This window comes from Chelonoidis abingdonii, chromosome 25 (genome assembly GCF_003597395.2).
Source record: "Chelonoidis abingdonii isolate Lonesome George chromosome 25, CheloAbing_2.0, whole genome shotgun sequence".
NCBI classification, from domain to species: Eukaryota; Metazoa; Chordata; order Testudines; family Testudinidae; genus Chelonoidis; species Chelonoidis abingdonii.
Window position 1 is genome coordinate 15,872,424 of NC_133793.1, and position 20,968 is coordinate 15,893,391.

General features: G+C 43.4%; 1 protein-coding gene across 5 annotated transcripts in view; it reads left to right on the forward strand.

The window, feature by feature from the left end:
* The first annotated feature begins 397 nt into the window (after positions 1–397).
* Positions 398–20,968, forward strand: part of HIVEP3 (HIVEP zinc finger 3) — a 443,901-nt gene continuing 423,330 nt past the window's right edge. For 3 of the 5 annotated variants that reach the window (XM_032764058.2, XM_032764060.2, XM_032764061.2), the window contains exons 1-2: positions 398–563; positions 1,818–1,927. The gene's annotated coding sequence lies outside the window, so the exon portion shown is untranslated. Of the gene's footprint in view, positions 564–593; positions 823–851; positions 996–1,817; positions 1,928–20,968 lie in introns of those variants that run through there. The other 2 variants (XM_032764065.2, XM_032764063.2) reach the window with 2 other exon arrangements.

The window sequence follows — 20,968 nt, forward strand, 5'->3', positions numbered from 1 at the left end:
CGGCAGCTGCCTGGAAAAGCCCGCTTGCTTCCGATCCGAGGAGAGCCTGGGAACCACCCGCCTCTCCTCTGGCTGGAGGCTCCCGCCCTTGGGGTTAGTTTTCCAGGGCGGCTTTCACCGCCTCCGCTCCTGCCATGGCAGGTTGTGCAGCCGCGTCTCTCCGGGGCCAGCTGCGCTGGCGGGTCCCGCTCCGCAGCCCTGTGGCCGCGGCGAGCCTGCGCTCTGCCGAGCCAGCCCTGGGGCGCTCCGGCTGCTGACATTTCCGGCTGCCAGTGCCCAGCCAATTGGCGAGAGCAGGCAGCGCGCTGGAGCAACGACACATGAAATATGATAATTTTCTGCTGAGGAGCCGTGGAAGGGGGAGGGAGGAGGAGGAAGAGAAAGTGGCTGGGGGGGCGCCGGGGGGGGGGAGAGTACCGCTTGATTGCAATGGTTTGTCCGATAGGCTTTGCAGACCCAGGACTATACCGTAAACAGAGGCTTGGTGGGTGCTAAATGACAGCACCCTGGGGAGAGGCTTTTATTCACCAGCCGCCGAGGATGCTGCTCCGACTGCCCCTCAGGTGGGCTGGCTAATGCATGTCAGCAGGGGAGACGCATGTGGCGGCCGGCTGAATGCACGGGGCATGTGTGTCTGCAATGGGTGGCTGCGATTGTCTCCCTAGAAGTAGGCTGGGGCGCACCAGCTTCGCTCCCGCTCTGGGCGAGAGAGAGATCCAGGGCTGGGGTGGTGCTTGGGGGTTGCTTATTTGCTAAAGAGAACCAGGAAATGTGCTCCGGAGAGGTTTAGCTGCGTTGTCGCCTCCTTCCTTTAAAAACGAGGTATGGAAGCGGACCAGGGATGGGATGGTCTGAGCCAGTAAAATGTGTGATAGTGGAGGGCTGGGGCTGGGCATTTCTTGTTTTGTTCTGGTAGCAGTGTTTTGGGAGAATGCTTTATTTCATGCCCGAAAGTGCCCATTTAAAACTTTCAGCCCTCGTCCTTAGTTGTGATGGTAAGTACTTGACAGGGGCTGTTCTCTGCCTTTACTTAACCCTGTCATGGCAAGTGGGGAGAGTAGCTGCTTCAGTAACTATTTCTGCCAAAGATTCAATAGCAGTAAAAAATAATATCCATAATTCCAGGCTGTATATTGAGAATTCAGTGTATATTGTAACTAACGGCTGTTTAGTTTTATGGTGACTGTGTGCACATTCAGCAGCTGAGTGGCAAGTTTATCAGTTTATTTTTTATTACCTAATGCAAGGATTACACTCATAAAGTCTGTGATGATAATAATAACATTTTTTCAGAAAGACCATTAGCCCAAACAACGTCTGTTCCCTCTTCTTGGGCTGTGTGGACAGGGTTTTTTGAGCACTGAGTGACAGCTCTCCTTAAGTGATAATTGGTGTACTGTATCTTTAAAAGGTTAAAACCCTTTTCAAAAAGGCCTAGACTCATAGTGGGAAAAGACAAGAGAGGCTTTGGCTGGCTTTGGATCCAGAAAACAGCTGCTGATTCGATTCTGCATCTTCAGGCTGAATTTATTACAGATTTTTCAGCAGCAGGGATTCTAGGAAGAAGCTTCCGTTTGGGTTTCTTGACCATGGTTTATTTTTATTCAGAGGAATAACAGAGGAAGGATTTGTTCCGGCTGGAGCATGCTCACAACCTGCAGGATCTCCCATTATTAAACTGCCTAGTTTGGGGCTTTAACATACATGTTTCATTATTGCCATTGTTATTATTCGGCACTGTCAATCTACTAATCTTATTTTTATTTTAGAAGGAAGCTGATCTCATAATGAGCTTTTCCCTTCCTTGCTTGAAACAGGTGCTAATGAAAGAATGCAAATAGCATTGGTTGATCAGAACACTTCATAAAGAAGGGAACAATCACCAAGCCCAACCAGTACAGAATCTGCCTGCCGTCAGACAGCAAAGGTAGGCACTGGGATTTTGCATTCTGCATGTGTCTGCGTATGCGGTGGTGTAGTATTTTTGACTATTGCTGCAGTTGGAGAACAGCACAGCGAGATTCCATTTTGCTGCGCTTTCCTTATGAAAGGTGTCAGGTTGCTGTTGAGACAGCCTGTTGGGCTGTGCTGCTGTATGCTGTGTCTGTGTGTCTGTGTGTGAGTCTGTTATTCCCTGGGTGGGCTGAGCTCACTGTTCTGCATGGCGTGATGGGTGAGAGCTGTGAGCCTGAAGTAACCTTAGCAGTGTCAATCAGCATACATCAAGAGTGTAACCCTATCTGTGCCACGCTAAGACATCCACACTGCTGTGCTTTCTTTTTTAATTAGCTTTGGCTGTGGCCTAAATTCATCGTCGATTGACAGCAACTTAGTTTTTGCTGAATGTAGCCATATTTTGCTCCTGGAACAGAGGAGGCCAGTGTGGGTAGAAGTAAAATGCCTCGTCTGTTGGCTAAGAATAAGATTGACATGCTGCTGTTTGGAGACATTTACCCCTAGCAGAGGTCCTGACCATTGCATTCAGGAAAAATGGGCATGTTGCTCTCTGGGAAGCCTCATCCTGCTAGTACCAGCATTGTGCCACCTCTCACGGCTATATTGAGTTGGTATGAAAAGGCCCTGTTCTGTTCTCATGTTTGGTATTCATACTCTGTCTCTGGTGAATACCCAGAGCTACTAATTGATGTTCCATCTGATGTAAAAAAAGGGGAAGTTGACCCATCCGTCATTTTCACAAGCAAATCCCTGACCATAACTGAATTTGAATGTCCTCTTTCCTACACAAAGCATGGTCACTGGCAGTTCTCCTTATACCCTGCCAAATAATATTTGGATCCAGTCGGTGTTAGGATTTTCTTATCTTCAAGGGGCTGTCCTTTGCTATGAGCCTTCATAGATTTTGGCGGGTTATTGTGACATTGTTCTGCAGATGCTGTACAGCAACCTCATGCAGTACCTGGCTGCGTATCTTGTCCATACACTCAGTTTTCTGCTGTGTTTCACAGAACTGCAAGACTGGAAATGCAGCAGCGACTGCAGAGGGCTCTTTTGGGATCAGATTCTGCCCGCATCTTATGTATGATCTCCTGTTGACTTCAGTGCTATGAACCTCTGAGGGCAAAATGTAGCTCTTAGCCTGGGAATCTGGAGCTAGATTTTGATGTCCTTAAATAGTTTTGTGAACAGTCGGGATTTTGTCCTGTGTGATAGAGGATAGGTGCCCATTGTAGAAATGGCCATTCATTTTTGACCAGATATTCAGGAAATGGTCTGCAAGAAGTTTGCCATTGATTAATTGTAAAAGCCAAGAGCGTTCAGCGCATGACACATGGTGTTTCATAGGAACACTCTAGTGAGTCCCCTAAAAACAGAATTGTTATGGATATATCTCCCCCAACTAATTACTTTAATTAGGAATTCATGGACATGGGTGAATAACGTGCATGCAGTATGATTAAAACAAATTATTGGCTCAGTGACTGTGTCGATATGAGAATATTCCTACAAGCTCTGTTTTTTCCTCTGAGTCGTTCACCACATGTCTGAACTGTCATTAAGTTCTCTTCCGCCAGCCCTTTACCTGTGCTGCTGCTGACTGTTTAGCTAGTCTGCCCCTGGAGATTCCAAGGATTGCTTCTGCAATGTGTGTGTGCATGTGCGCACGCGTCTGCGTGCACCTCTCTCTCCCTCTCCCTCCGCTCCTCTTCCCTCCCTTTCCCGAAATGGCAACTCTGTCCTAACGTGAACTTGTCACCATCCAAGTTCATACTTCGCAGAGAAAATGTAACTTGTATTTTAACAACTCTGGCATACCCCCCAACCAGACCAATAAACCTCAGATCAGTTAGTTATGGGGCATTGTTTCTGCAAAGATAAGAGTCTGTCTCTGGTTTTACTCTAGGAGCACGACCGTCAGTGAATCGAAGCTGCAGCCCTCCTATTTAATAGATTCTTTTCAAGATTTTGTTTCCACTTAAGGGGGCAGGAATCCTCTAGGCTAGAAGCAAACACAGTGGGTTTATTTATTTATTTTGTTGTAGCCAGCTTGTTTGCACAGCTTGTCATGTGAAGCGCTACCATGTGAGAGACCCTGTTCATTTCCAGACTTGGGGCTTCAGTAAACTCAGACTAGCAGGGGTTGGCAGGATTGTTGAGATACAGTATTTGGATGAGAAACCTCCAAAGAAAACTTTTGGAGCTGCAGGAAAGTGGTCTTGGTAACTCACTAGGAGATGCTCTTCCTACTGAGTCACTTTAGAACCATTGTTCCGTCATGGTGTCAGGGGGCGATATGCTGCTGACAGGATAGTAACATCAAGCACCTCATCTCTCTGTGGCCATTAAAAATTCCATGGCTTTTTTTTTCAAGAATAGGGAAACGTGTGTTCTGGCCAAATTCCAGTTCCATTGTTCCTCCCAAAATTCCCCCTGTAATTTCATTTGGATGTAATTAACTTTACTTCTTGTTGTGAATGGTTAGGTAGGATTACTGAGTGCTTCTAAATAGCTATCTTATTCCACCCCAGAGGTGTCTGCATTCACACAGTATATGCAGTAACTCTTGGAAAATACTGTCTATAGTTTCTAAAGTACTTTAAGATTTTATGGGAATTTATGGCCCTGCATAAATTAGATTATTGTTATTCTCCAACTCCTGGGGGTGGAAAGGGAAAGATAGGAGTAGAGCTAATCATTCTGAACCTTTAGAAGCTGGGTCACAGAGCAACACCACTATCTCATAGGAGACTACTGGTCCTTTTGGTTGTTGTGTTTGTAAAACAGCTGTCGATGAATATGTGTGCACCCACACACTAAGAGATAAGTGTGTAGAATAATGGTTTACAAGATCTTGAAAATTCTGAAATGTGACTTTGACCAGCATGATAGTCTAAACTGATGCCTTGACAAGCAGAGCCCATCCTGGGCAGATGGTCATTGCTGGGTGTGGAAATCAAGGCCTTTGAAAAAAGATACCTGAGCCCTCTTGAATGCCTCCATAATGTGGTGTGTGCTCATTTTTGTACTTAGTCATGGTTAAGACCAGTGGTTCTCAAATATCCTAATACCCTTTTTGATTTTTGGAAAAAAGTATGGCCATCCTGTTAAATATATTTTGTGTAAATGTAAGAAATTTTCTAAGGAAAATCCAGACACTTTTGTGGATGTGGCAAACATGTAATCCAGTTTGAAGAGCTCTGGTTTAGAGCGTGCTGTGCCTTTTCCTTATCCTGTATTTCATGAGCTTAGTTCAGGATTTGGCCCTAGATTTCAGGTGGTCCATAATTACCATGAGTCTTAGTTCTCTTCATTCATGATGTGAAGCTGGTGAGGAATGGAACAGGGTGTGACAAAGTGGGAATTTTCTTAGTGTTTTGTATGAGTACTCTGTGTGGGCCTCAGTTTCCCCTATGTGTTGGTGGTGTGACAAGGGTGTGTGATTGTTGCAGAGACCCCTAGAGGGCAGGTGTGACTGCCGTGTAGCTCCCTGGGTCCAGACAATGGCCAAGCATTCTGCATCCTGGTGCGTGATAGCCGGAACCCCTCCTCTGCAAGAGCCAGCCGGAGGAGCTGGAGCACTGTGAGAGAGTTGGAGGTCAGGTGACCGGGTTACCCAGGAAAGAGCACAAAGGATGGCGGAGTTACAACTGAGCGTGACTGAGGGTAGGCGGCTGGAAGCTGGTCAGTCTCTTGGTTTGGGGCTCGGGAGGGCTGTGGGGGTAGAGCCCAGGGCTCTGGGTCTCACCAAAATGAACTTTGCTGTAACTTCCTACTTTCTGAGCTAACGAGATCCGTTCTGTATTGTGTTCCAGACAACTAATAAACCCTTCTGTTTTACAGTGCTGACTGAGAGTCACTGCTGACTGTGGAAGTTGGGGTGCATGGCCCCTTTGGGGGCACATAAGACTTCGCCAGGTGGACTCACAGTGGGGAACTCGCGGCGTGAAACAGGGTGCTGAATGCTCCGAGGTCAGACCCAGGAAGTGCTGAAACCAAGGACGCTTGCTCTAGTGAGAGTGTGCCCTCAGGGTGTCCCACTACAGGAGGGTCCTGTCTGAACTTAATTCAGAGCAGTTCCAGAGCACTGAGTCTGCTCTCCCGTGACACAGGGTCAGGACAATAGTAATACAACACTGACCCAAAACTGTCATTTGTAAATGGACCAACTGGGAGCAAGTCACTTTCCTCGGGATGGTGGAAATGAAAACGAGTCTATGCTGATTTGTGGCTAAAAACATCTCATTCGCTCAACACAACAACTAAGCACCTACAGCTGGTATGACCGAGAAGCATGTGTGTCACCCATTAGCATGGATGTCCCAAAGACTGAGCAGGGACTGTCTTGTTCTTCTGTGTTTGCCTAGCACAATGGGGCCCTGCTCCGTGACTGGGGCTCCTAGGTGCTACGGTAATACAAATAATCATTAGCAGAAAGCTCTAATGTGTTCATTTCTTTGGTGGCCTAGTCAGTGTTGCCTCTTGTTTGTCGGTAGCAAAGTGAGGTTCAGACAAAGGGCAATGTGCTGCTTAACCATGTTTAAAGGTTACTGATCGTGCTCCCATAGAGATATCAGAATTGATAGGCCCCAACATCTTCATCTGTATCTTTGAAAGATTCAGGACATCTGTGCTGAGGGTAGAGAGGTACCAACTGCTTAACTCATGTATTGGCTCCTCTTTGGGCTCATTGTGTAACTGCTGGGGGAGGAGGAGGTGATATGAATTCTTGTTAACATTTAGGACTCTCTCTTCTTACTCTGTGTGGAAAACGAGGCAGATGGGGGAAATGACTTGGCCAAGATCTCAGTACGAGTTGCTGGCAGAGTTGAGAACAGAAATGAGGAGTTCCAACGGCTGTAGACTCCAGTGCTTTCTATTTTTTTTTTATTGTGTTTATTTTGCATGACTGAGCATTCACCGGTCACTAGCAGCCATGAAAAAAATGCTTGAAGGAATATGTATTATTTTATAAATAATCCTTGTGGTTACATACATTAGAGGAAACCTGGCTCATGACTGCCTGCAAAATAGTCATGGGATGAATCAGATTCTGTTGTTCACATCTTAAGTAATTTATATTACTGAGAGCTGGAAGAATGTTCACCCATCAGATTGTCTAACTCTTGAGTTCCCAAATATTTTCATGGCATGCGCCAATATTTAGTAGATAGATTGTCTCATGGATACTTCCACTCCCATTTATGATCTCATAACATCTGTGTGGAAACTATGGCAACTGCTTATATGGAAGAAAGGTATTTCGGAAGTGGTTAATGCATCTGTTAAAGAATTTTAGCAAGTGGAAACAAAAAGGAAGAGCAAGCACCCCATGATCCACCAGGAAGGACTACGTGATATACTGGTGCTTCACAGACTACAGGTTGGGGACACTAGTCTAAGCAAATGCATGATTCTTGATTTCACAGTGATTTCCATGAAAAATAATAGTCACCTGTAAATTCATCACAGAGCTGTTGAATATGGGTTACAAATCCCTGCCTGTGGCTCAACCACAGGCCATTTTCCAGGTCACATACTCATTATGGTCACACTTCAGGGTTTCAATCAACCACCTGCAGAGGTCAGGAAGGGATTCATCCCACCCTGTGTGTTTTAGGTTTTTTGTTTTTATCTGCTTCCTCTAATGTGACAGGGATGGCCATGGCAGGAGATGAGACATTGGTTGAGGTGGGCAGGGGCTCTGAGGTAGCACTGAGCATTCTGTCTCTCTTGGCTGGTTGGCTCTTGCTCACATGCTTAGGATCTAACTTGTCACCTATGATTGGTCGAGAAGGAATTTCCTCCCAGGTCAGGTTAGCAGGGATCTTGGGCTCCCCCCCCCGCCACCCTCCTCTGCAATGTCACATGCCAGGATTAGCTGGGTATATCTCACTTAATCATTTCCCTGTCATTGCAGGGCATCAGGCCTGGTGCACCTCCATCCCTCCTGTTTTCGGACTGTGACACATAATGGTCTAGTCTCCTGTCAGCTGTGATACTTTGGTCTAATTTGGGTTGTTGGGTTTAGTGTGCAGGTGCTGAGTGGTGTTGGTGGCCTGTGATATGCAGGAAGTCAGACTAGATGGTCTGCTGGTGCCTTCTGGCCTTAAGCTCTGTGAATCAATAGACACCAATTCCTCACTTCTCAGTCTCTCTGTATACGGACTCGCTCCCTTCCTGATTTCTCACTATGGTAAAAAGGCCACATGTATCTACATCTTACTGTAGGGGGAACATTAGTAACCACTATGGTTCAGGTTGCAGGCGTGTTTCCATTCTATTCCCCTACATTCATTTGCTTGTAACTTTCTGAAATTTTCAGTCTGTCATTTTCTAGTCTTGATATACACCTGAAAGTGAATGTTGTGGGAAAGTTTGTGCAAAAAGGGTTCAGGTTGCTATTCAGTGGCTCCATAATCAGGTGAACTTTAATGGCCTGCTACCCAAAAACAGCTTAAGCAGTTTTCATACTGTATTTTTAAAAAAAAGCATGTTGGTTTCATTCTGCCAAGCATCTGTTGCTAGAGATGTATAAACAATATGATTGCTAAGCAAACCATATTCCTACAGAGTAGGGACAGCTCCAAAAGGCACAGACCACTACCACCTTAATTGTAATTTATCACAGTTATAGTCAAATATATTATAATCCATTACAACATAATGTCTTTATATTACTTATGAGAATAATGAGCCTGATACCTGGTGTAGCCTGATTTGGGGTGGTTAGTAGGGTTGGTGTAATTAATCCACTTAATTTAATTTTATTTGATTAATTAATTTTTAATTAATTAGTAATAATACTAATTATTGTATATTAATTAGTATGGGTTTGGCTCGCCAATATATTTGATCAGAAGATAAAGTTCGTCCTGAATCAGGCTTCACGGAGTTTATAAAAGGAACTTCGAGGTATATGACAGGAGCTTACACTGAGACAGATATAGTCATAAAGACCTGTCATTAAAATCAATGAAACAATAAACAAATGTTAAAACAGTTTAAGATTACAAAGTTACAAAATATCACAGTTCTTTAAGATATAGATTTATGATTTATGCAAACTTGAATACTCACTTTCGTGTAGTAGCGCCCCTTGAGCGGTTTCAGACCTCTGGCAAAGGAAGTTATTTCAAGATGGTTTGCATTGTGATTTTAACCCTATATATACTAAATGCTAAAACTAAAATGAAATATGAGGGAGATTAAATCCCTTTTTACTTACTGTTTTGAAAAGAAATAATATTATGGCCTATTAATAGTTAATAGCCATCGTAGATGGGTAGCATCGATACATAGATGAGGGTGGAGGCGATGAAGAGTAGACAGGACCAGATGGATGGGTGTATTGCCTCCCTGATGGTGAGCTGTCTCACCTTTTTATAGAGCATTGGTTGGAAATCCTTCCTCCTATGCCCAAATTTCATCTTCCCCCCAGGGAAGTGTTAGGGTACACCTGCCTCATATGTTAACATTTATGTGCGTATGAATGACAGGTATGTACGCATTTGTGGTGTACTTGTTAGATTTGTGGGCAAAAATCCCCTTTTTCCACCTTTTACTGTTATTGGTTCAGTTAAAGGTCTCCAGACATTTGCGTAGGTATTTTGTCTTATCATCACTTTTCTGAGTAAGGGTCCCAGAATGTGCTGAAGTTGCCTTAGCGTCATACAGGATGTTTGACCTGTAGGTTTCTTGCATTACAGCTATTGTATTATAAATCTAGAAGCCTATTACATCAAATACTTAAATCTATCAAAAACACATTTTATACAGACCAACAGATTAATCCTCAGGGCTACACTGGCCATATGGTATCAGGTGAAGAGAGGAAGTGCTTTGTGCTCACGGCAAATTTGGAGGAAGGCCATTAGAGTGGCTTTGCATTCTGATGTCTCTGATGGAGGTATGTCCTAATCCCACCAAGAGACAGAGTGGAGTTTTTGTATGAGAAATTTAACAGTTGGATCAATGAGTCTGTCTCATTAGACAGATTGGAGAGTCATAAACTTTGGAATAGCTTTGACAGTGATGAAAAGGATGTGTTAATCTATGAAAACAGACTTCTTCCTGGAGATAGCACATTGTCTACACAACAGGGTGCATGGATATATGGCCAGCAGAGTTGGGAGTCCCAGGTTTGTGGAAGATGTGTCAATAATGAATTAGAAGTGTAGCCCTGTCACTATATGTAGGCTGTTGGATTGTTGTTAGAACCATTAACAATGTGCTTGTATTGTTTGGTCTGTAATCAGAGTCAGTGGCAGGCTTTTCAGAAAAAAGGGGAAAGTAGTCATATCTCCAAATAGCCATCAACATCTGAGCGTGCCATCTGAGATTTGCTTCGTTCAGCAGAACTGGATGCCCTGCTCCTGAAATGTTACACTGTGCCTTGTCTAGCATTTATTTCAGCAGAAAATATATTTTCTTGCATGCTTGTAAAGTGCTTATAAACCCGCACAACTATGTAATAATGATAATTGGGTTTTATTTTTCTGCGATGAGTCCAATGTGAAACCTATCAACACCCCTGAATTTTGGGGATGGTTAGATTCAGATCTTGATGTTTGTGGCTCAGGCCCAACTCTCTTTTTGTTAGATACCCAAAAGAGTAAGGATTGAATTTTCCAAAGCACCTAAGTGACTTTGGAGCTTAAGTCCCATTGAAAGTCCTCTGTGTTCTCCAAACCCATTAACTACTAGTCACAGGTTTGGGACGAGTATGACGTTAGCTAGACTAGAATTACACGTTTTCCAGTAAATTCATTGCATTACATGTAATAATACATAAAATAACTTCTTCTTTCAGTGATTACCACAATTTATCATCCCTAGAGGAAATACTGATATACGTTCTGCAGATGCTAGTGTTCTGCTTATTTCGGCAGCCCCCAGTGCTCTACAGACAAGGAAAACACATTGCCCCAGCTCTGGGGAGCTTACACTCCTACATAGGAATATGATTATTATATTACTGTTATTATCATTTGGAAAACAAAAATGTAGTATGAAAAGGTGGAAGAATTATGGTATTGTGCTTACTAGTCTGGGTCAGATCTGGATTCAGTTCCTGGCTCTGCCACTGACAATCTGTGTGACCTTGGGAAGTTGCTTAATCTCTGTGCCTCAGTTTTCCGTGAATAAAAGGGGATAATAATACATCTTTTGTCCCACATCTCGTCTGTCTCGTGCAGTTCTTTTGTTAGCTTTAGAGGGCAGGAATTGTCCGTCACTATATATGTTTACAGTAAGGCCCTGGTCTTGATTGGGGCATCTAGGCACCAGGTAATACAAATACTAGATGATAATAATGGAAGGCATATGCCCTTTTGAAAATTATACAGAGGCAATTAGCTTTCACTTGCTGGACTTTCAGTCTGTAGGGAAGAAAAATGTTTGGAACCGCCTGGTAGCTGGAGGGAAGTGCACTTTTGAACTTTGTCACACAGCTGCCTTTGGCTCACAGACTTTTGCAACAGTTCCAATATCTGATATTGTTAAATGGTTCAGAAGTGGTAGTGCATTTAGTTGTAAGGGTGTGTGTGTTGTTTTTAAGTAGTACATGAAGTATAGAGTTGTAAGAACTTGTGTATGCCTGATTAAGTGTCCATTCCAGTGGCGGTGTCGCTGGCAGATGGGAGTCACCATTTATTTCACCCCTCATTCACAGAATTTGCATTTCTATGTTCTGATTTGTAACAGCCCATGGCAACTGGCACTGATCAATGTTCCTTCAGGTTGACCAGTATTGCAAATACATTGTGAATGACGACATAACTCAGAAGGTTCTAGAAAACAAACTTTTAAAGGGAACTCTGGGAAAATAACTTAATCCTCAAAGTACTTTAATTTAGTTGGAATGGGTGAAATATGTCATGACAAAGCCGCAGAAAAGTGCAAACTGTGATCTGTGCATTTTGAATTTTCATTGCTATGTTATGTAACAGAAGAGCTGCATGAAAAAACAGCAGTGACTGCACACAAGACTCATGCTGCTGAAGATCTGCATGTGGAACTTCTGTTATTGGAGGGAATGTTGTCTAGTGGTCAGGTCAGAACTTCTGGGTTCTATTCACAGCCCTGTGACTTGCTTTGTAACTAAACACTAGAGCAGGGGTCGGTAACCTTTCAGAAGTGCTGTGCCGAGTCTTCATTTATTCACTCTAATTTAAGGTTTCGCGTGCCAGTAATACATTTCAACGTTTTTAGAAGGTCTCTTTCTATAAGTCTATAATATATAACTAAACTATTGTTGTATGTAAAGTAAATAAGATTTTTAAAATGTTTAAGAAGCTTCATTTAAAATTAAATTAAAATGCAGAGCCCCTCAGACCAGTGGCCAGGACCCAGGCAGTGTGAGTGCCACTGAAAATCAGCTTGCGTGCCGCCTTCAGCACCTGTGCCATAGGTTGCCTATCCCTGCTCTAGACACTTCACATGTCTGTGTCTCAGAGTATAGTGGTACCTAACAGAGGTTTTGCAAGGCTTATGTAATTATTGTTTGGAAAATACATTTAGATCAACAGGTGCAAAGCAATGTATCGGTGGAAAGTATTATTATTTGATATTGATAGGAATTCCATACATTTTTTCGGGGTGCCATTGCCACATCAGTTTTTCTCTTTCCTGCCCCTTAATAAAGAAAACATAATGGGTCTTTGGATGGAGAGTAAGTCTTTCCTTGGGTAGGTGCACACCAAAGTGCTGCAGTGTTACTCCCCCACGTGGACACTGCAGATACAAACTTAAAGGTCCCTAGTTTACACTGTTGTAATCCTGTTTGAAGAGGATTACGTTAGTGCGAACTGGGAACCTTTACATTTGCATCCACAGCATCCACATGGGGGAGTTACAGCGCAGCACTTAGTGCACATTGCTACGCAGACATGCCCTAAAATAAGCCATGGTCTTGTAATTAACGGCTGTTTACATCAGAGGGCTAGTCTGGATTTATGTTGTGTAAATCAGAGCAGAGCGTGGCTCTGTATTTCAGTGGATATATGCAAATGGCTGAAATAAGGCTGGGTTGTTCAAATGTAAGGGTAAGCCCCAGAGCTAGAAGGCTTAGAAGGGTGGAACTCTCTGCTCCCTCTATAGGGGAAAAGAGGGAAAACCTGCTTGCACCAGCCTCTTTTCCATGAATTACTATGTCATTTACCCATAGTTCTGCATAGTGTGTTTTGTTGGGATTTGTCTGTTCTGAGTGTATAAATGATAACTGTTACTGTAACTGTACCCTTAAGGGGGCATACGAATTGTAGGCGGTGTGGCCGGGAGTAGATATCACCCTTACTGTCACGTAGTGGTCTCTGGTTTGGGAATGGGGTTCAAGTTCATCAAGAAGTGGGATAGAGGGCTCTGTCCTAAAGCCCCGGGGCTAGGGAGTGGGGATTCTTACCAAAAGTTATGTTTTGCTCTGGGTTTCCTGCCTGGAGATTCTGAACCATGTATAGAGTGAGACAGAATGGGATTAGACTACACTGGACCACCCTAGGCTGTCTTTTTCTTGCAGCAAAGACATACACACAATCTCCATCCACCTAAACCCCACTCAGGTATAATTAAGGTGATCGGGCAGGTTCTATTTTGATTTCTAAGATCTAGAAGTAGCAGAATGGCTCTGGGTGGGGGCCTGAGCTTAATTTTATTTATATTAGAAAATGACCCTGCGGCAGATTGAGCCCAGCCCTTGTCACTGCCATTGGCACCTAGTTAGAGCGGCTGTAGAACTGTCATGTTTCTTGACTTTTGATTGCTCAACGATGCAGCCATAGTTTGGCATTAACGTAGTTTTTACATTTAATTTTCCAGGTTCTTTAAAACCCATGGATAGAGAGAGACCAATCATGAAAGGCCAACTGATGCCAGTTGAAGTCATTAGCAAGCTGAATATTTGTAGACTTAGTATGTACCACTTGACCAGAGGTTGACTTTATCTTTTAGTATTGCAAGCAAAATACACTTTTATATACCTGTACACTTATGTATACTTGCAAGTGCACAATTAAAAAAAATATGCTTAAGGTGGCAGAAGCATCCCCAGACTCCCTGCAATTTTCCCGATTTGCTTTTTTGGGGAATGTTTTTAGCAGTTTAAACCTTTCTAAAGCGTTAAAGCTGCTTAAGAAGCTTAAACCAATCTAAGGTCTTAGATCATTTTAAACAGGTTGTGCCAGTATAAGGGCTTAAGACAATCTAAATACCTTAAACAGATCTAAAGCTTTAGTATGAGGATTGGTCAGTCTCAGCTTTGGCTGACTGGTGCATGATAAGTCTACTAGTGTGTGGCTTCCCATTGACTTGATCAACATTAGTTGGCCTTTGCCATCTGATGCCTGTTAGAAGAGACCCCATCTCCATAATTCTGGTTTTCTAAAGTTGGTTATTTAATCACTCAAGAGTAGGGAATACAAAAGTTAAGGATGAACACACAACCTTAACTCTGCCTCCTTTTATGCCAATGTGTTCTGATAGTCTCTAATTATAGCATGTGATCACAGTTATTGTAGACACTGGTAATGCTATAGTACAATGAATGATAGAACTTGATGGATAGGATTTGAAAGGATCCTAAGGGCATTAAGTGCCAATTGAATCATCAAAGGATAAATGGACACAAATCAGATATTAGGAATGGCAATATACAAAAACCTGTAGGAGAACACTTCAACCTCCCTGGCCACACTATAGCAGACCTTAAGGTGGCCAATCCTTGCAGAAAAAAACTTCAGGACAGACTTCATAAGAGAAACTGCTGAACTTCAGTTCATCTCGCAAATTTTGACACCATCACTCAGGATTAAACAAAGACTGTGAATGGCTTGCCACTACAGAACCAGTTTCTTCTCCCTTGGTTTTCACACCTCAGCTGCTAAACGGCTCATCTCCCTGATGAACTAACTCATTATCTCTAGCTAATAGCTTGCATTATATACCCTGCCCGGAAATTCCACTAACATGCATCTGACGAAGTGGGTATTCACCCATGAAAGCTCACTGCTCAAAAAGTCTGTTTGTCTTAAGGTGCCACAGGAATTCTTTGCTGCTTTTACAAATCCAGACCAACACAGCTACTCTCCTGATAATTTGAATCATCGTATGCCTAATCCTTGTATGCCTTTGAAAACCATTCATATTTTAAAGAACCTTATTGACCATCTTAATTAAAACACTCTTTCATATGGCCGTCATTTCATATTGTTCGTTACGAGGAGATGATTTATGCTGTGTGACAACCTTAACAATTTACATTTCTAATTTTGAGTGCTGTTTTCTGCACTTCATCATTGGCTAAATAGAGCCTCATTATCCTCTCATTCCTTCAGGTGACAATTGGAAATAACCCCACTGGTTTTCGTGATAGCCGAATTAGCCCTAAACTACAGTCCAGTAAAGCCACAGTCCAGGAAATTTTCCATTCTGACCTGCTTACTACAAAAGGCCACGCCACTTACTCTGAGTCCAGTCCAGATTCTGGTTACAGTTTGCAGCACCCGATAGATATATGCACTCTGAGCTTCGTCTCCAGGACAGGTGTGTAGCCTCCTGTCGCCAACTCTGACCTTAGCGTCCAAAACTGGTGCTTAGCGATGAACTCCCCCCAAGCTTATTACCAGCTTGGATGTGATCTCGCTGCCACAATCAGGATTTGGACGTACCTATAACTCTCTCGGGTCTCCCCAACCTTTTCCCCTGGGGGACCCAAGACCCCAGTAAGCTCTGAGTCTACCGCAAGAAATACTCACTTCCTTTCCCCCTCCCTCTCCACCGCAGACTTCCTCTCTGGCTGACTTAGATGTGACTGATGCAATCTCTTTACATCAACATACAGAAGCATGTCTCCTTTTCCACAAGAGACAAAAATCCAATACAGGAACAGAGATATCTTATCTCTCCTTCTCCACAACCTCCTGGTGCTCCGAGCTTACCCTCTGTAGATTCACACACAGAGAATCCCCTCCCCTTGTCCTTAACCTCCAGAAGATAACTCAAACAGTCTTAAAAGAAACTTTGATATAAAAAGAAAGACAGACATCAAATATCAAACTCTGCATCAAGATGACAATTACAGGGCTATGCTTAAGAAATAGAATAAACAGTCTGATTCACAAAGATATCCAATTTGAAACATTCCAGCAAGTACACACATGTCAAATACAACAATACAATATAAACCTATTGCTTTTCCTTGTAGCTCACAACTTTGGGAACAGAGGTGAAAGAAGCTTGGAGATAGAAAAGTTTCCCTCAATAGCCGAGAGAAAACAAAACAGAGCGAACAAAGCCAAACACACACAGAGTCCCTCCCTCACTTTGAAAAATCCGGTTTCCTGATTGGTCCTCTGGTCAGGTGTTTGGTTCCCTTTGTTAACCCTTTACAGGTAAAAGAAACATTAACCCTTAGCTATCTGTTTATGACAACAGGGAATCAGCACTTCAGTTATTTTGGCCACAACACTGGACAAATTCCATTGCTGGTATTGCCATGTTGGTCCCTCAGAATAAAATGTATCTTTATTATGAGCATCACAGCAAAGGTGAGTTACGCTAAATGATTAGGTGTGTTTCTTCTTCACAATGTCTACAAATGACTACAAATTAGTTAATTTTAAATTCTGTTCTCAGTGACTGTATATGATAACATAGTAACAGAACCAAATCAATGGGAAATGAAAATGTTACAGTTCAAAGCAAAGACTGTAACTTGTAAACTAAGCTGGCATCTCCATTCACTCTGAAGATGATCTCTGTATGTAAAATATCCACTTTTCTATTAACGTTGCATGAAAAGTAACACAAAAACACACTCTCATTCTATCTCTCTTTTCTAGTAGCCTGGGATGTCTTAAGAGACTTCCGATTCCAGGAGGAGAAAAGATATTAAGATTTTCATAACATTAGCATTTACATTGATACGAATCTTTGGAAAACTGAAAGCAAATTTCACTTCCCTTTCTAGAAGTAGTTTTTTCTCCCCATTTCACATGGTCATTTATTTGTTTATTGTGAGGGTGCTCAAGAATGCTGGGCTGCTGACAGTGGTTAACCATAGCACAGCGGCTCGTGAGTCCCAGGCTCTCAGATTTTATTCATTTAATAAATTAATGCAATATATTTATTAACCAGAAAATAGCATCCGGGTATTTGTTTGAAGGGAACTGTTTTTGTTTCAATATGCTAACTCCTGAATTCTTTTGCAGTTGTAGATAGAATCAAAAATATGTAAAACATAATAGAAAGCCTGAATGCTCTTTTAATAGCTTAGAGATCATCTGCTGGGAGAACAGAAGCCCCTGAACTCAGGTCTTGGCAGATATGTGGAAGGGGAAGTGATTTTCATTTACAGTATTTTGCATTAGCATTCATGCATTTGTCTTTTCACAATCCACCTATATTTCTGTTAATGAATGTGATTGATTTTTTTGAATAAAAAGCTTGTCTGTTTAGAAACAAACAGTCTACGTAGAAGGAATGGCATGGGTGTCCAGAAGCACCCTGGGATTGCACAGCACTATAGATTCAGTTGCAGGTGGAGTCATTGGGCTATAGACTATAGATGCGGACATCCAGTTCATAGTAAAAAAAAAATTACCTTTCCTCCTTAGAACGTCTGGTCCAAGGAGGTCCGTATTAACTTTGCTAGCAGTGTAAACACATTGCAGCTGGGTAAATCCCAGATGAGCCAGGGCAGAGAACAGAAACGTCATTTTAAAGCTGATTATTTCCATTTTGACTGGAAAAATAAAAACTATCTATAAAGCGGGAGACCAAGATGTATCATTGCTTATGATACTCTTCTATAAGCATTGTAAGGCAGTGGATCTTTGCTACTACTGTCTATATGGCCTTGCCTGCACAAGTGAAAGCTGGCATACTAATCACTGTTTGGACCTCCTACCATACCTCTTGCACACCATGCATCCCCAGCAGTGCAAAGCCAACGTGTCACCTTCTGGATTGAGGCTGGGCATTGAGCTAGGCTAGTCACTGTGTCTGTCAACACTACTGCAGTGGTGTAGCAGCTGCACTGGCGCAGTTGGTCCTCCCAGGGGAATCCTCGAATGATCCTGCTCACTCTATAGTGACAGCTTGGAGCCTTGGCCCTCTTACCTGTCCAGCTGGCAGCATGCAGGCCTGAGAGCTGTCTGAGCACTGCCGTGCCTCCAACTCCCTATTCAAGGGAAGAATGAAGCAGCCAAAGTAGTGCCTGGCTGGTCTCAGCTCTGCCCCCCTAAAGCGACTCCTCCTTCACCCTGCAACTCCCCTATCAACAAATGTCACAAACACAGAATGAAAACACAAACCCACTAAAACCATCCTTAGTAAAATCTAATCCTAATCCTCGTCTGGGATTTCTGTGGCCACACAAAGGACACTCTGGTTAGTTCATAGTGGGTGGTCACACACATACACATAGACACATGCATATACTTCACTAGGGGTCACCATAGGTGTCCAGTTCCTGCCTCGGCAGCATCTCCCACTGCCTGAGCTCTGAAAAAGAACAGAACATGTATATTAATTACGAGATATGCAGGACGGCTGTCCCCAGTCCTTCATGTCCCCTGGTAAAGCTGTGGTCCTCAAGCACTCACTTACCATCCCACACCTCTCCTGAGGACTGATACATCTTGGGGGCCCAGTAAGGGGAGGGGGGAAATGGGAGTCGAGACTGATTTAGCTGCATGAGAGGGCCCTGTGCAGGAGAAGTTGGTATCTCTCTTTTCTTCTGTTATGTGAGGTTAGTGCACAGGTCAGTTGCTAAAAGAGATAAGTGGAGCATTGGTAGCAGCAGAGGTACTGTAAGGGCTTGTCTATACTGGCAATTTACAGCGCTGCAACTTTCTTACTCAGGAGTGTAGAAAAACACCCCTTTGAGCAAAGCAAGTTTCGGCGCTGTAAAGCGCTAGCGTAGACAGTGCAGGAGCGCCGGGAGCCGTGCTCCCAGTGCTGGGAGCTATGCCGCTTGTGGAGGTGGTTTTTTAGAGCGACCACACAAGCCATGTGAAAGCGCGGTCAGGCAGTGCTGCCGCAGCAGCGCTTTAGCACTGCCAGTGTAGTCTAGCCCTAACATTAGGAGATTTGCGTAAGGATTAGCAGAAGAATTCCCAGCTCTCAGCTGTTTGCTAAGACTCTTTAGCCCTGTTTGATCTGAGATTTAGTCAGCAACTGGGCGTTTCTTCCACAATTCTTAGAAAATGCTAGATGTTGGGTGTGTCTAGGCACATATGTATAGATAGGCATGTATCGCATAGGGGTAAAGCAGGTGTATAAATCAAAGGGTCATATTCTGGCAGGATGCTCTATTTTGGCACCTGCCAGAAAATCTGTGTACCACATGGGAACGTAAAAGCAGATTGTTTCCATTATCAACTCTGGCTCCTCCACTCAGTGTGAAAACTTGGGGATCTGTTGCTTTGTGGACCCTCTGTGACCTGAGCTGTAAGGGGGTGTTCTGGGGTGGGTAGCTAGGTGTCACGGAGCATGGGCCAAACATTTGTATGCATAACCCTCTTTACCAAGGCTAGTGATATCTTTGCATCTGTTTCCCTTCCCTCCCTCGGCCATACAGATTACTGTTGTTGAGGGCTTTGCTTAGGGCCGTGTCCAGCCAGAACGCTAGCTCACATGGAAACTGTCTTCCATCCTTAATGTACTCCTGTTTCATAGCCATGTGGCCTGTTTCCAGACTTTGTGCCCATGTGAATGGGACTGTGCAGGGTAGGTAGGCATGGTTTTGCTACAACAAAATTGAGAAGCTTCTGAAAAATAGGGGCAGGTGGCAATGCTGGCACCAGCTCCAGATCATGTGAGTATTGCTAGAATCAGCTCTATGACCATCATGTACAAAGTTAAAACATATGCCACAGCATAGCTTATGGCTTCTTTTCTATATACAAGGAAATGGGGTACTTTATGGCTGGTACAGGCACTTCAGCGTATGAAATCATGTTCATTTATCTTTGCAAAAAAGGAGACTAAGTGGGGACCTTATTCAGGTGTTGTTAAATTCTGAAGGAAATAAATAGAATGAAATAATTTCCCTAAATTACTGGGCCAGAGATGAACACTAGAACAAATGGCCACAAATTTATGGAAGGGTTGGGCAGGTCAGGGATTTAGGAGAGATTTCTTTAGGCAGGTTAATGTGTGAATGCAAATGCTAAGAAAATCAGCAGGAACAATTAATAACAGTTGTTCTGGACAGCACTGCTTAAGCATTTGGAAGTAAGGACAAAATGTGGATTACATCTGATAACTCCAGGGAGAGAGTGGTCGATGTCTCACACGATTTACATGTTACGTCAAAAAAAAAAAACACCCACAATCCAGCACCTACAGTGGAAGTTTTGCCTTTGGTTTCAATGGGACCAGGAAGATGCTCAGGGTTTGGCCATAGGGGAACATAAATGGTTGCATCCTACTGTGCTTTGCTTCAATGCACAGTCCATGCATTGCACCATCAGAGCTATTCCAGGGACATTGTATTTTTCTCATGAAATGGCTCTGGACACTGCTGCTGTTTGTTGGTTTTGCATTTCACTCATTTGATCCCTGTTACTTTTTTCTGGACTTTCCCACCTCACAAAATGCTTGGAGCTTCCTGGAGAAAGTCTGACTCCTCTTTTTAGGCCTGTTTTGCTGTCAGTGTGGTTAGTCTGTTGCCATGGCAGCAGCAAGTTACACAATGACTTGGGAGATCTACATTCAAGAGCTGACTTTGATCTGTGGGCTCTGGGCCAGAGAGGATTTAGGTGAACTATGGGCTCTGGTCTAGGGGAACAACATGACCCACATGCACTGTAGAAAGCCCAGCTGGATGGTTCACTGGTGTTGGCACCGATACTATAGCAACTCCTATCCAGTGATCCACTACACAGGATTGAGTTCTGCCCTTCTGGCTGGTGAAATGGTGCTGGTAACAGTACTCAGTACATGGAGAGAAATAGGCAAGTGGTAGCATATGTTGCCAGCATTGATAGCTCCACAAACAGCACTAGGAAAGACA